The sequence below is a fragment of the Neomonachus schauinslandi genome, chromosome 6 (genome assembly GCF_002201575.2).
Source record: "Neomonachus schauinslandi chromosome 6, ASM220157v2, whole genome shotgun sequence".
NCBI classification, from domain to species: domain Eukaryota; kingdom Metazoa; phylum Chordata; class Mammalia; order Carnivora; family Phocidae; genus Neomonachus; species Neomonachus schauinslandi.
This window is the reverse complement of record NC_058408.1, coordinates 48,112,817-48,129,466: the sequence shown is the minus strand read 5'-3', so window position 1 is coordinate 48,129,466 and position 16,650 is coordinate 48,112,817.

Genomic DNA, 16,650 nt, shown 5'->3' with positions numbered 1-16,650 from the left:
CATTTCATTCATTTTCACCACCTACTTGGGCATTTGCCACCCTGGCTTGATGGCTGCCTGTCCCATAATATGTTCTCCAACACTGCTTGAATATTTCCACTTGCCTGTTATGCTGTTCGAAATGTAGAGATTCATTCGGGTTAAGAAGCATTCCATATTTAGATACCATCCCCCCTGGGAAGGGTAGCATGAGAGCACAGTCTTCAGTACTAGGCTGCCTGGATTCAAAGCCCAGCTCCATCAATGGGGATAGCATACTGACCTTGGGCAAATTATTTAACCTCTCTGTGCCCCGGTTTTCTCATTTATGGAATGCAAATAATAATAGCGCCTCCCTCCCAGGATTACTGAGGACCTAAAGAGTTGATGTGTTCAGGGAACAGTGCCAGGCACACAGGAAAACACTTTGTAAGCGTCAGCTCTCCCTGTGCTTAGCTGTTCTCACCTCATTTAAATCAGATCTCCTCCTCTCTCCCTAGTCTAGCTGAGGATGTTTCACTGAGGGAGCAGAAGGTGGGGGCTTGGTGACCAGATGAGCAACAGCTGGGGATGGGGGGTGGGGGGAGGAGTTGGGAAGCGGGGAATGGAGAGAATAAAGAACACTAAGGATGGACTTTGCAGAGTGAAGTAAGCTGTATGAGATGCGACAGTGGGAGTGTCCAGGCCCCTAGAATAAACGATATTAGAAAATGGAAGGGAAGAAAAGGAAAGGAAGTGAGAGTGTGCCAAAGTAAATAGCACACTTTTCAAAGCCTTGTCTAGTGTTGACCTGTGTCCAGAAAAGGGGGAAGACATTCCTTTTCCTCCCTCTTACTCTTGGACTAGTGTCATAATTTAACTAGAGTATGAATGAAATAGCGTGCTGTGCACAAACCTGAGACCCCAACCGTCATTTATAATGTTTCAACAGGAAATATTTTCGGAGTTCCAAGTAACAGGCTTCAGTGATCTTTTGGAACAGGATCCATTTGTAAGTTGGGGGCTGCCGGTTTCATGGGTGGGGGCAGGGTGGGGGCAGTTGCTGCTGGGCAGGTCAGCTAGAGAGCCCCTGTTTCACAATGGAAGAAACTGGAGCTTGTGGGGGGTTGAGTTGTCTGGATTAGTGACACAGCTAAGAACAAGAGCCCAAGTCTCCAGGTCTCCACATTTCTGGCAGAGGTTGGATGACCCCCTGCCGTTCTTTGTAGGAGAATCCAAATATCGGGTGGAAGGAGGTGGAAGGAGGTGGAAGAGGGGAGGAAAATGTGGAGATCTTCCTGTCTCCTCCAAATCCAAGATTCTACAATGCTACACTGCCTGATTTTAGACTAGACCATGGTCAACATCACTTGTTTTCTTTTCCCTTTTAGTTGCTGCCACAGCCTGGATCATAAGAATTCCTCATTGATAAAGATCAGTTTTTACAATCTGCCCTGAATTTCTAGGGATTTGGCACCTATGAGATACAGTTATAAACAACTTTGCAGGCGCGCCTCAGTGGCTCAGTTGGTTAAGCGGCTGCCTTCAGCTCAGGTCATGATCCCAGCGTCCTGGGATCGAGCCCCACATCGGGCTCCCTGCTTGGCGGAGAGCCTGCTTCTCCCTCTCCCTCTGTCTGCCACTCTGTCTACTTGTGCTCTCTCTCTATCTCTGTTAAATAAATAAATAAAAATCGTTAACAACAACAACAACTTTGCATTAAAAGAACGATAGGGATATTTTTATTTATTCTATTTTGAAAGAAATATCCCAAGATCAATGATGTCATTGTACTCTCCTCTACTTGACAGCTGTGGGATTAACCACGAGAGGTGAAACGTGAGCCACCTCCCAGTAAACTCTCTGGTGGGACAAGAAGCTAAAGCAATGATATGTGGCTCCATATGAAGAGAACTGTCTCCTTTTACTGATTAATGGAGCATAAGCATCAATGAGATTTATAGTCTGATCGGTTTTAACACAAGAAAATAACAGCACCAATAGGCTTGGTGAGAGGACAGATCCTTAAGAATAGCTCTATGTTGATTTTCTCATGCAACAATAATTATGTGAATTGCTAAGAGAATAATAACAACTATATTAATTGAGCATCTATTACGTGCCAGATGCTATCTAGTCAGTTTGCCTACATCACCTCTGAACTTCATGGTAGCTCTCTTATGGAGATTTTATTATCCCTGTTTTTCTGTTAAAGAGCTGAAGCTGAGAGAATTTCAATGACTTGCCTGAGGTCCCATAGTTGGTAAGGAGCAGAGTTGAGACTCACCTTCAGGTAAGTCTGATGTTGCTATCCTATGCAAGGCAGCTAGGGACTTTGGGTTTGGTATTCTGAGAGGTACACTAGTGTCAGAAATAACCATACCGTAGAAAGGTTGTGGTGTCATGGATAACTTGGTGGTAGTGTGAGATTTCCATGAAACAAAATCCCATGATAACAGTAAAAGAGATGGGTTAGTAATATAAAGGATACGATAAATGTAGGAGAATCATCTTGCTATCTGACTATATTACAAACCATTGTTTACCCAAAATCATGCCTTTAATAAGCATTTTAGATTAAACTGGTTGTTCAGGAAGCCACTGTAACACTTTCAGCCTAGGAGGCAGTCAAGTAGAGTGGTTAAGACCATGTGCCTGGAGCAGGACTGTCTTGGATCAGATCCTGGTGTTGCCACTTCCCAGCTGTATGACCCTGAGCTGGCTACTTGTGTTTAATACCTGCCCCATAGGCTGCCATGAGGGGTAACTGATTAAACGCATATGAAATGCTTAGAAAGCACCTGGTCCGTGGAAAGCACTTCGTCAATATTGATCAACACTGTGTGCAGAATGGTGTATGAATGGCTCTTGAGATTCAAAGTACAGTCCCCACTTTTAAGAAACTTAGAAACTCTCTGGGAAGAGAAAGCAGCTGCTTATGATATGTCTTAGGAAAAGGTACAACATAAAAACATCTCCTGTAGGCAAGGTATACACCATTGTATCACTAATAAACATTACGTCAGTAAGAAAGGGAGTAAAAGAGAAAGTGAGTGAAGACCTGAATTTTGAAGGAGTTCCTGGCTTACCACCACAAACATTTTAATTCAAGCGCTTTGGAAAAGTGACTTGTCTATTATCCTTATTGTTAATCTTGATTCATTATATACTTGATGATAACTTTCTCCAGGCAAAACACTGGGATAGTGGTAAGGAAGGACTACACATTTGCAGATCTTATCCTCAAGGAGCTTAAAGTCTTCTTATAAGAAGTTAGATATTAACAAAATACAAGGTAGGAAGTGCCATAGAGAAGGCATTGCTAGTTGGTAACGCAATGGTCTCCAGAAGTTCTGTTCAGTACATAAAAAAAAAATTGGGTGAATCTGGTGCACCATGGAGCTCAGATGCCAAATATAATGAACATGAGGGAGCTCTTGTTCTTTTCGGAAGGGCCTCCTGGGGTATAATAGGTTTTGGGACTAGTCCTCCCTGGGCTTTGCAAGATGAGAGACTGAGTCAGGATATAGAGGATAAGGAGACCCTACTCAGTGGGCAAGAGATGAACCAGAATGAGAATTTTCTAAATTCCCTAGCTGGACTACAGAGCTGATCATCTACACGGCCTCTCATTCTTCTCTGTCCACCTCCACCCCTCACCACTCCTGGTAGAAAGATTCATTTTGGGAATAAATTATAGATCAAGAGATTGCCTGGTGTGAGTTAGAGGGATGGACATTTTCCACTCTAAGAATATTTCTTTTTTAACTACATGAGCACTTTTTTGTCCTGACAATTACTTTCTACACTCCTCTTTTTGCATTTTTTTCCTCCCGTAACACATTTCTTTTTTATGAACAGAGATTTTTTGAACATGTTAAAATTTTCAAGTTTATAGTTCTTTTTTACATTGGCTACATTTTTAGTTTGTTCCTGATAACATTCGGGGAGGAAACTTAAGTTTCTTATCAATCCCACCAGGATGGGTTTTGTTGGAAGGCTTTCTGTAGAAAACAAATACTACTATCCTGGTAGTTGAATTATTTCTTTACCTGAAGATTTTGGCTTCTTTCTGACTTTTTGTCTCTACCTCTTGTCCTAGATCTTGAATACTATTTTTAGGTTTGACTTCTGTTTGCTGATTATATAACAAATTTTATATGGTTAATTGAATAGGATTCATATTTGATTTGAAACCTAAGTACCCATTTGGCTGTCCCTAGGGAGTTATATGAAGCCTGAGAAAATCACACTGATAGCCTGCCTAATGAGAAATAGATGTATACAAATAACATCAAATTGAAATAAATATCAAAGGAAAAAAACGTTAGAAAGTGTTTATAAGAATAGGGTGGAGCTTTGTCCTTTCTGAAGAAAGATAGAGGTGGGAAGATGATTAATTTTTTGGATCCTGCCAGGTGGCTGACTCCTTGACATTGCAGAAATGTAATAGGAGAGTGAACTTTTATAATGTTGTTTAGAACCTAACATGGGCTTATCACATACATAATTCTGGAAAGAATAGGTGTGTTGGTTAAATGCTGCCTGGGTAAATTTGTGAATTCCCTGTCCAGGCAAGATAGGCTCAGTCCGGTTTCTAGGAGCCTGACCTGGACATGGGGAGGGCAAGGCTACCAGGCGGTAGTGAGGCAGGGTATTGGAAGACATCTGAAAGACAGTGTCAAGGCACAAATTTGGAAGAAGGTACACACAGTGTAACCTAAGCATTGATCTGATGACCCTGGGCAGTAATTTGGAAACAAGGGAAAGAAAATGGAGATACTCCGACTGTGCAGGCCTTCCAACTTCAAGCTGGTACCAAACATTTAAATCAACTTCAGTGATGGGGAGAAGTGCTCAGAAATTAACATTTTAACACATAACAAATAATATTACTTATCATAGCTGGCATTTAAAAGCACTTTTCAAAGCTTTTTTTTTTTTAAAGATTTTATTTATTTATTTAAGAGAGAGAGAATGAGAGACAGAGAGCACGAGAGGGAAGAGGGTCAGAGGGAGAAGCAGACTCCCTGCCGAGCAGGGAGCCCGATGCGGGACTCGATCCAGGGACTCCAGGATCATGACCTGAGCCGAAGGCAGTCGCTTAACCAACTGAGCCACCCAGGCGCCCTCTCAAAGCTTTTTTTCTTTTCTTTTTTTTTTTTTGGTAATGTTATTTAATCTTCAGAATAATGATATGAAGAAGATAGGGTGAATATTATCATCTTATTTTTAAAGTGAAAGAAACTGGATATAGGAATGAGGTTTGAGTTGTTGATTGTGGTTTACTGGGACAATGATGACTAACTCCCAGCTCACCAGTATAATATTACTTATACTAAGATAAACACTGGGAAGTATTAATAAATAAAAGATTAGTTGTTAGTAAGGAGGCTTGAAAATAGCCTACATATCATAGTTCATATTTTAGGTAGGCAATGGTTGGGAATAAGAAGTGGAGAACAACTCCCGGTAGTTTAAGAAATGGACAAGGCAGACAACCAGACTCTTAAATACAGAGAACAGGAGCGCCTGGGTGGCTTCGTCAGTTAAGCGTCTGCCTTCAGGTCAGATCATTATCGCAGGGTCCTGGGATCGAGCCCTGCATCGCGCTCCCTGCTCCACGGGGAGCCTGCTTCTCCTGCTCCCTCTGCCTGCCGCTACCCCCTTCTTGTGCTCTCTCTGTGTCAAATAAATAAATAAAATCTTAAAAAAAAAAAAGGAAGTATGGGTAAAGAGGTACACACACTATAAATATGAAAACATATCATACGCCATCAGTATTGTCCTATAATTAAAAACCAAAGACAGGGCGCCTGGGTGGCTCAGATGGTTGGGCGTCTGCCTTCAGCTCAGGTCATGATCTCGGGGTCCTGGGATCGAGTCCCGCATCGGGCTCCCTGCTCTTTGGGAGCCTGCTTCTCCCTCTGCCTCTCTCTCTCTCTCTGTCTCTCATGAATAAATAAATAAAATCTTAAAAAAAAAAAAAAAAAAAAACCAAAGACAGTGGAGTGTATACAGGCATTAGAATATTATATTCAAGAGCATTGTTTATTATAGTACAGGGTCTAATTTGGGGCATTTCAACAACAAAAAATACTAATGGATTCAGGAATGATTCAGAGGAGAATTACAAAATTTATTTTGATTGGAAATTAAGACTTTTTAAATAATTATAAATGGAGGCATGAACTCAGTAGGTTAAAAATAATTTTTAAAAAGTAGATATAAAATGTAAAAGACACAGGGGGCCTGGGTGGCACAGTCACTTGAGCGTCAGACTCTTGGTTTTGGCTCAGGTCGTGATCTCAGGGTCGTGAGATCGAGCCCCACCACAGGCTCCGTGCTCACTGTGGAGTCTACTTGAAACTCTCTCCCTCTCCCTCTGAACTGCCCTCCTACTCTCTCTCTCTCTCTCTCAAAATTTAAAAAAATATATATATTTTTTTTTAAAATTAAAAGACCCAAAAAGGCAAACAGTGGAAAGTTAGTCTCTCTTTTGCCAGGACCTCTAGCCACCAGTTCCCCTTACTGGGGGGAATCACCATTATCAGTTCTGGTGTATTGTACTGGAAATGTGCTCTCTGTGTATAAGCACACAGCTCCACATCTTGCTTTTTTCAGTACACTTTAGAAGTCATTCCATATGGGTACATCGGCTGTGCAGTATTCTAATGGATGGATGTAATGTAATTTTTTGGATCAGTTTCCAGCTGATGACATTTCGTATATTTCCAGCCTCTATTATTATCCTTGCATATACATGTCTTTATATACATAAGTTTATCTGTAGGATGAAATTCCTAGAAATGGAATTTCTGGATTAAAGGGAATATATAGGGGTGCCTGGGTGGCTCAGTCAGTTAAGTGTCTGCCTTGGCTCGGATCATGTTCCCAGGGTCCTGGGATCGAGCCCCGAGTTGGGCTCCCTGCTCGGCGGGGAGTCTGTTTCTCCCTCTCCCTCTGCCTGCTCCTGCTGTCTCTCATTCACTCTCTCTCTCTCAAATAAATAAATAAAATCTTAAAAAAATACAGCTTTAAAAAAAATAAAGGGAATATATATTTTTAATTTTGAAAAAAATTGCCCAACTGCACTCTGTACAAATTTTACCAGCTTCCTACCAATCAACAATTTATAATAGCTCTGGTTTGCCCACACTTTATGATATGGTTAGGTCTAGAGTCTTTTACTTGCTGGGGAATTTTCTCAATTTTGTCTTCCAACCTCCTGCTGACATCTTTATACTGGCTGTTACATTTTTAATTTGTATGACCCTTTTCTCTGTTCTTTGATTGTAACTTTTTTATGGTATCCTAGTCTCTTTTTTTTTTAAAGATTTTATTTATTTATTTGAGAGAGACAGAGATAGCGAGAGAGAGCACAAGGAAGAGGGAGAAGCAGGCTCCCCGCTAAGCAAGGAGCCCGACATGGGGCTCAATTCAGGACCCTGGGATCAAGACCTGAGCCAAAGGCAGACGCTCAACCGACTGAGCCACCCAGGTGCCCCATGGTGTCCTACTCTTATTTAACAAATGCAATATTGTATCTTACTATAGATATTGCTTCAACTTTTTAAAAGTTTCCCCTTGCTTCCACCTTTCATGTTAAGAGACTTGCCTAAAATGTGTGGTGGTCCTTGAATGATTGTTCCTATTTAAAAGTCGGATACCTGGGGCGCCTGGGTGGCTCAGTTGTTAAGTGTCTACCTTCAGCTCAGGTCATGATCTCAGAGTCCTGGGATTGAGCCCCGCATTGGGCTCCCTGTTCCATGGGAAACCTGCTTCTCTCTCTCCAACTCCCCCTGCTTGTGTTCCCTCTCTCACTGTGTGTCTCTCTCTGTCAAATAAATAAATAAAATCTTTTAAAAATAAATAAGTAAATAAAAGTCAGATACCTCTCCTCAGTCTCTCTGGTTTAATTCTCTACCGAACAGAAGTCCATTCTCCCTCTAGGGTGGCACGGAGGAGTGGCAGCTTGAGGTGGGATAGGGACTGCCAACTGATCCTTATGCAGACTTTTCTCCAATTCCATTTTTAAAATTTTTTATTTATGTGAAAGAGAGCAGGCACACAAGCAGAGGGAGGGGCAGAAGGAGAGGGAGAAGCAGACTCCTCACTGAGCAGGGAGCCCACACAGGGCTCGATTCCAAAGACCCTGAGATCATGACCTGAGCTGAAGGCAGATGCTTAACTGACTGAGCCACCCAGGAGGGCTCCAATTCCATTATGAAAGGCATTTTTCATCCTCACTTTTCTCAGTCCCTGTTGTTGTCTCTAACTCCTCAACTTTCCAGAGTTCTGATGTGCAAATCAGCTGACTTCTTTCTGCCTTCCCCCTCAACAGTTAATTTCACCTTTCTCTGCTTAGTTAAATCTATTTATCCTTTTTTTTTTTCCTATCTTCCAAAAATTTGTTATCCTCTCCTCTCCCATTCTTGTCATTCTTTATTGGCATTTTAGGGCAGTTTAGGGAGGTAGCAGATATAAACATATATATTCCATTCACCATGTTTAGAAGGTAGTCATTAAATATGTTTTTAATCTATCAGAAGCCCTGCCCCTCTTGCGGTTAATATTTCAAAATTAATAATGTTGACAGGAAAGAAAAATACTGAAACATAAGTAAGTAAACATAAGCAATATTTATGTTTAGATATAACTCAACCCAAAGCCCATTCGTTTTAAAGTGGTTGTATTTTAGTTTCAGGGTGTGCTGGTAATGTTTATATCAGTAAATTTAAAATAATTTTTTTGAAAATTAACATATCAGGCTATTTTTATTTTTGAAGTCATGTTTTCTAACTGGAGTCACAGTCTGAAAGTCAATCTGTAACTAATTTTGCCACCACTATACTTTCTCCAGTGAAATACTCTTAAATAATAACTACTGTGTTATAGATACGGTGACTTTTAAAGGCAGATATAATTGCCAGTATTCAACAGTGAGTTTCAAATTTGTGTATGCAGGATTAAGTCATAATGAAGAAAGTCTGTCTTGCTAAATGAAATCTCAATTAAATACAGTAAAAAGCACATAAGATGTATTGGTTGATCTAACTGAAGTACTTTAAAATGCTTATGTTACTAATTTCCAGGAGGAGTAAGAATATTTCTTTCTGGAATGTGAAACCAGAGATAGAATTGCATCTCTCCAGGGAAATGGACTCAGTGGTTATGCAGTAAGCTTTTCCCATCTATAATGTGACAACCAATTTTATTATTGCACTACTATGGTAGAAAATTATCTCCTGCAATATATTTTTTAATACACTTTGGTGGACAAAATGAGGAATTGGACCTAATGCCATTTTTTTCCATTTAACTTTTCCCATTATTCTAAAAGTGTTTAGGTTTTTGAAAGCAGTTTTACTCTGGGACTCTTGAACAAGCCTCTATAACCAAACTAAATTCCAGAGAAGACTATTCTTTTTTTTTTTTCCTAAAGATTTTATTTATTTATTTGACACAGAGAGAGGGCACAAGCAGGGGGGAGCGGCAGGCAGAGGGAGAGGAAGAAGAAGGCTCCCTGCTGAGCAGAGAGCCCGAGATGGGGCTCAATCTCAGGACCCCAGGATCGTGACCTGAGCCAAAGGCAGATGCTTAACTGACTGAGCCACCCAGGTGCTGCTCTTTTTTTTTTTTTTTTTTTAAGAGAGAGAGAGCATTCAAGCAGGGGATGGGAGGGGCAGAGGGAGAGAGAGAATCTTAAGCCGACTCCATGCCCAGCCAGCAGCCCAAGGTGGGGCTCAGTCTCACCACCCTGAGATCATGACCTGAGCCGAAATCAAGAGTCAATTGCTTAACGGACTGAGCCACCCAGGTGCCTCTAGAAAACTATTCTTAAATTAAGAATAGTAATGTATGGGGACTCAGTCCATTAAGTGGGCGACTCTTCATTTCAGCTCAGGTCACCATCTCAGGGTGGTAAGATTAAGCCCCGAGTCGGGCTCCGTGCTCAGTGCAGACAGAATCGGCTTGAGATTGTCTCTCTCCTTCTCCCTCTGCCCACCCCACTCAGCTAAAATAAATAAAATCTTTAAAAAAATTAAATATGTATGGGGTATCACATGTCAAATTGTTCATTGTTAGCATAAAGTATATTATATTTAACAAGTATTTTCTATGCTTCATTAATGTACGTGCTATTGTGCTGTCAATTGACAAGAATATATAAGAAGCACAGTTTTATGGGGAGACAGTACAGCCTGGAGACTGAGTCAGACTGCCTGGATTTAATTCCCAACTTTGTCATTGCCTAGCAGCATGACACTGGGCAAGCTGTTGAACTTCTCTAAGCCCCATTTTGAACATTTAAAATATATACCTTTCAGGGTTGTTGTGAGACAGAATAAAATGACATAGGCTAAGCATTTAATGTGTTGTTTGTCTACTGTAAATGCTCAGTAAACATGAATCCAGGGAGGGAGAGAGAGCAAGAGAGTGAGAATGAGAGAAGAGAAGGATTGCATTGTGTTCTCCAGGAGCTTCAATCGATTGGAGAATATAAGAAATGCACACAATGGTAAAAGCATAAGTCAGGATATAATAAACTTTCAAAGTGAGAGAGTGATACCAATGATAATCTGAGTAGGGGTTTAGAGAAGGGAGATGTCAGTGTGAAATGGTTGTAAAAGAGGCATATCCTCATGGATGGGGCAGAGGCCGGTCTGAAGTCAGGCCCTAAAGAATTTTAGAATGGACAGACGAGAGGGCAGGGAAAAGGGGTGCTGGACTGGAATGAGAGGAGTAGGTCCATAATTGGTGCTTAGGAGAAATACGTGTTTGTTTATTGAATGAATAAATCAAAGGATGGCCTGGCTAGTGTGTGGAGTGGTGATGAGTTGGATTAGTAGGGTAAACTGAGGTATGGAAGTCCCTGGATGTCACCTTGGTAAATCACAAGGAACAACTTGGGGATTTTTGAGTGGGATGGGGAAGATGTGTGACACAATGAAAATGGTGTAGGAATAGGTGTGTAAAAAAAGAAAAAAGGTGTGGAGAGTAGCTAAATCTAAGAGTTCAGGTAGGAGTAATTTTTAAGTACGTAATTTGGTCTAATATTTGCAAAAAAAAAAACCTGCAAAAAATTATAAGGAACAGAACTAAATGGATAAATAATAAAGGACAGAAAAGAAGAGTCAATGGTGATTCTAAAGCCTGGGAGAGAAAAGGAATGATAAGAGTGGTGTTGGCGGAAATGCTGATTAAGGAATTAAAATATTTCAAGTTAAAAAGAAAGCAACACCTTTGTTGTTGTTGTTGCTTTTATAAAGGTATACATACTTCTTGTTTTTTTTTTTTAAAGATTTTATTTATTTATTTGAGAGAGCTAAAGAGGGAGAGAGCACATGAGAGGGGAGAGAGTCAGAGGGAGAAGCAGACACCCTGCCGAGCAGGGAGCCCGATGTGGGACACGATCCCGGGACTCCAGGATCATGACCTGAGCCGAAGGCAGTTGCTCAACCAACTGAGCCACCCAGGCACCCCGGTATACATAGTTCTAATAAAAAAACAGCAATAGCAAACCATGGAACTATATAAAGTAGAAAAATGAGAGTCCCCTTTTCTACCCCCCCTTCCATTCTCTTGGGGTAACCACTGTTCTGGTTTGTTTGCATAGCCTTCCAGGCTGATTTCTATGTATGTACCAACCAAGAAGAGGAAATGGAACACTAGTGTACCTAGGTCTCACCAACTTATTTGGGTTTTTTCCATATTGGTTCACAAAGAGCTATCTTTTCACTGTAAGCAAATATAATTGCATTTACCCACTCCCATATGGAGGGACATTTAGTATTGCAACTTTTGCTATTACAGACAATATTTAATGAGCAGTCCTTATATTTCTTTGAACATCGTCACAACATTTTTGTAGGACAAGTATCTATGTGTAAAATTGCTGGGTCAAAGGGTATGTACATATAATTCTTTCCTTGCTTTTGGCAAATTGTTCAGTGAAGAGATACGTTCATTTATACTCCCACCATCAGTGTATGAGAGATCCTATTGCCTACATCTTGGCTAGAACTGAATTTGCCTCCAGTCTCCATCCTGTTTTAATGTGTCTTTCTTTATCAGTAAGGACGGACTTATTTTCATAGGTTTTACTAGCCATTTTAATTTGTTCTTCTGTGGCTATTTTAGTTTTAAACATGTAGAGGTTGAACGGGTGATAGAATATCCTCATATAGATGTCATGGAGGCAATCAGACAGAAGTCTGGGTAAGAATTCCCAGGGGAGCAGTGGTAGCTGAAACGGAAAGACTAAGTCCCTTGTATGATCATAGATAGGAGAGAATATAGGCCCATAGGAAACTCAGAGTGAGAAAGGAGAATGAGGGAAAATGATTGAAACTCCGGAGTAGCAGGTTAGCAGCTATAGAAAGAAGTAGAATCAAGATTGTGCCATCCCACTAACTGGTTAAGGGATTTCAGGTAAATCTTGAATCTCTGAGATTCAATTTCCTCATTCATAAAATAAAAAGTTAGATGACTCTTCAATTATAAAATGCATTGTTTCTATAATTTGAACCCATGAAATGAGACAGTTTCAGGGGAGGCGTCATAAAGCCCGTGGGATTTGGCAGTAAGGTGGTCATTTAAAATAATTATAATGTTAGAGTCTATGGGTTGCTTTTACTGCTGCTTTTTTGAAATTAAAAAAAAAGCTTTTTATTTGGAAATAATTTTAAATTTATAGACGTTTTCAGGGAACACCTAAACACCCTTGACATCACCTATTGTTAATGCTTTGCTTGTTTTATTATGTTTTCTCTTCTCTCTCTCTATATATATATTTCTCAACCATGCATACCTCCTAGTCCTTTACTCCTAAATACCACAGCATTTAGAGACACAACCATAGTACAGTTACCCACTTCAGTGATCTTAACATTGATACTTCTATCTAATCAATCTACCATCTGTTTTCCAATTAACCCAATAATGTGCTTTACAGAATTATTTTCCCCTCCAGTAAAGGTTCCAGTCTAATATTTCATATTGCATTTAGTTGTCATGGTTCTTTAGCTGGAATATGTTCATAGTCTTTGTCTTTCGTAGCACTGACATCTTTGAAGAATACAGCCACCACCCCTCATTAAAAAACAAAACAAGATCTAGAATAGTCTTCATTTGGAATCTGATATTTCTTTATCAGATTCCTCATTCAACTTTATTTCCTCATTAGGTGCTGTGTCCTCTGGGAATCACATCTCAAGGCAAACAACGTGCATCTGTCCCTCATTCATGATGTTAATTTCGATTACCTGGTCAAGATTTTGTCCAATTTCTCTAGCGTATAATTAGTGTTTTTCCTCCTTGCAAGTAATAGGAAGTCTATAGGAAGAACTGTGAGATGATGCAAATATCCTGTTTCTCATCAAAATGTCTCCTTACATTTTTTTTTAAAGATTTTATTTATTTATTTGAGAGAGAGAGAATGAGAGAGAACACATGAGAGGGGGGAGGGTCAGAGGGAAAGCAGACTCCCTGCCGAGCAGGGAGCCCGATGTGGGACTTGATCCAGGGACTCCAGGATCATGACCTGAGCTGAAGGCAGTCGCTTAACCAACTGAGCCACCCAGGCACCCGTCTCCTTACATTTAACATCCATTGATGGTTTTTGTGTTACCCAATCTTTGCCACAATAGTTGCAAAATGGTGATTGTCCAACTCCAGCACTCCCTCTACACTTACCTGTTGGCATTCAATATTCCACTATAAACAAGAGTACCCTCCTCTTCTCCACTCATTTGATCCATTTATTACTGATATGGATTTATGAATTCCTGGGGCTTTTAATTCTAACCTTATTTTGAATGCAGGATATATAAGGAAACTACTGTGACGAATATTATCAACAAAGATCCTCAGTATGGGGCGCCTGGGTGGCTCAGTTGGTTAAGCGACTGCCTTCGGCTCAGGTCATGATCCTGGAGTCCCTGGATCGAGTCCCGCATCGGGCTCCCTGCTCGGCAGGGAGTCTGCTTCTCCCTCTGACCCTCCTCCCTCTCATGCTCTCTGTATCTCATTCTCTCTGTCTCAAATAAATAAATAAAATCTTTAAAAAAAAAAAAAAGATCCTCAGTATGGAGAACAATGCCTAAAATTTATAGAAAGAAAGTAGAATGCAATAATGATTCACTTATCTGGTAAACCCAAATATCCAAAATATTGAGGAAAACATGAAAGTAGGCAAATGGCCTTTCTATTAAGTAAATGTCCCCCACATATTGGAGTAGTTTTAGTATGTTCTTTCCTCTTATTTTATACATACATTAAAAATATTCATTGTTTGGCTTCCTAGGCTAACGTGATAAGACAATTCAATGGGAGGTGTGTTAATATATGTATGCAGGCAGTGCTGTAGAACAATCAGGAAGGTCAATAATGAGCACCATCCAGATCAATTAGACTCAAAGGAATTCAGGAACATAGTAGGCTACAATTATTTACTTAGGGTGAAGGATACCAAGTACTTCTAAGCTCCCATACACATCTCGGTATTATTGCTTTTGAGTATAAAATACCTCTGGGTCATTAGGAATAGGTTAAACTATACTATGTTTTATTAGTTTAAGGCAGAGAAACTGGTGATATTTCAGGAAAAAAATCAATACACGTGGTTTAAATTCAATTGTTTCTAGTGCTTTAAGATGAAAACCTCTGTTATCTAGAATATCTGATTTTGTTCAATCCCTCACTGCCCCTTCTTTGTCCTGTCAGATAAATGAGGCATTACCGAAATCATCTTTAAAGTTAATATTGAATATTATTAGTTCATGCAAACATTTATTTATGTACTAGCTGGTCCCCAAGACTTGTTCCGGGGAAATATTAGTCATCATTAAGTAAATACTTCCCTGCTGACCCATTCCCTGCATAGAGTTGCCCATGTGAGAAACAGCTCAATCTTAAATTAGGCCTTATGCCTCTTGACAGTTGGTACTCATATTTGAATGGACTGTTGATTATCTTTGTTCTTGGTATCTGTGGCATGTCTCACTTGATTGGGAATGGTGGCAGGCTCTCCTCGTACCTTGGTGTCAGATTTCTGGAGAATGTGTGTCTACCTCTTCAAAGTCCTCCCATATATCCTTTCCCTCAGTGTGAATTTTGGGTCTGCTATTTTGCCTAGATTTTAAATCAGAACATTGCAAACGTAACTGATAAATTTTTTCAAAATGTCCGGCCAATATATATATATATTTGAAAAAAGAGATTAATGGTTAGAGAAATAATAGATGTCTATGTGATTGCAGAAATTCTGTTGGTTGTAATAGAATTAGGTGTTATTGAAATAATAAGGTTTCTAACTTTGCCAGTTTGATTTTGACAGCAGTAATGAGAGGAGTTGTTTGTTGATTTGGTTCTTGCTGTGGTCCGAAACTGCTTGTTCTGTATCTAAATGAGTTCTTTCGCTTACCCCTTGGAAATAATTTTAATGGATAGTAACAAAACTGTTACATAATGGTGATTCCTCTGAAACAATTTTAAGCATATTGAATTCTCATTGATTTCTATTTTATATAATTGCATTTCTCTTTTATACATTTGTACTTTTTGTTATACTAAGACTTTGCATATTTCTTGTCTCCTAACATAAAGCAACTTACAGAATTTAACTGTGATAAAAGATGCTCTGGTAAAGAAAATTTGCTGGTGGTCCTGTTTAAGTATAAAAAGCCATTGTTCCATTTGCATATCAATAAATGGGAAGGGACACTGGCTTTCTAAAATAATTCCCAAGCTATGACAAAAATAAAAGATGTTGAGAATAAACTTTTTTTCTGTATTTTTATTCGTAAATTCTTAATCTCACCAATTTCAGAAGTTTGAACTCAACACAACTCTAAAGGTTAATAAAACTATTATTTTGGAGGTTATCAACACGAGAAATAGATTTTGAGTAATTATTCCAAACTCAGAAATTCAGTACATATAAGAATTCAGAATATCCCTGACCTACCTTCATGAGTCACATGCTTTTTTCTCTTCAAAATCCAAATGAAAACTTCACTGCTCTTACGGTAAACTGTGAAAATTATTGGTAGATGTAGGAACACAGCCTCATTTGTTTTTATGAAACCCTAATTCAAGTTTAAAGAATTGCAAGACATTAATACTAGAATTCCCTGTTGTTCCTCAGTTTTATTTCTAAATATTTATTTCTTAAAATGGGATATATATATGTGTGTGTATATGTAATTGTTGTATGTATTATTGTTGGCACACAGCCAACCACCTTTTCCTTAATCTCTTATTAACACTTAAAAAAGAATAAACATTTACCTAACTTGATAACTAGCAGGGGTTTTCCTCCATGTGCTAATTCTGTTTGCCTGTTGTTTCTTTGGGACTTGAAGCAATTAGCATCTATGGGAAAACTTCCTGTATACACAATACACTTCCCCCCTTTTAACCAATACTCTGTTTTCTTTTTTCTAAGTCTATTCTCATTTGAAAGTTGTTTTTTTTCCTTCTTTTGGTTTCTCTGCTTCTCCCAGTGATTTCTTTATGATTCCTTTCAAGACTTTCTTTGAAAGCAAAATGCAATAAAATTGAAAAACCATAAACTTTGTCTATCCCTGTTTTTGTTTGCCAACTCACCTTTGGGTGTGGAGAGGGGGAGGGAAGGCTTTAAAGAAATAACCCCGTTTGAGGGAAGGGGTTGAAGACATTCTAGCTTCC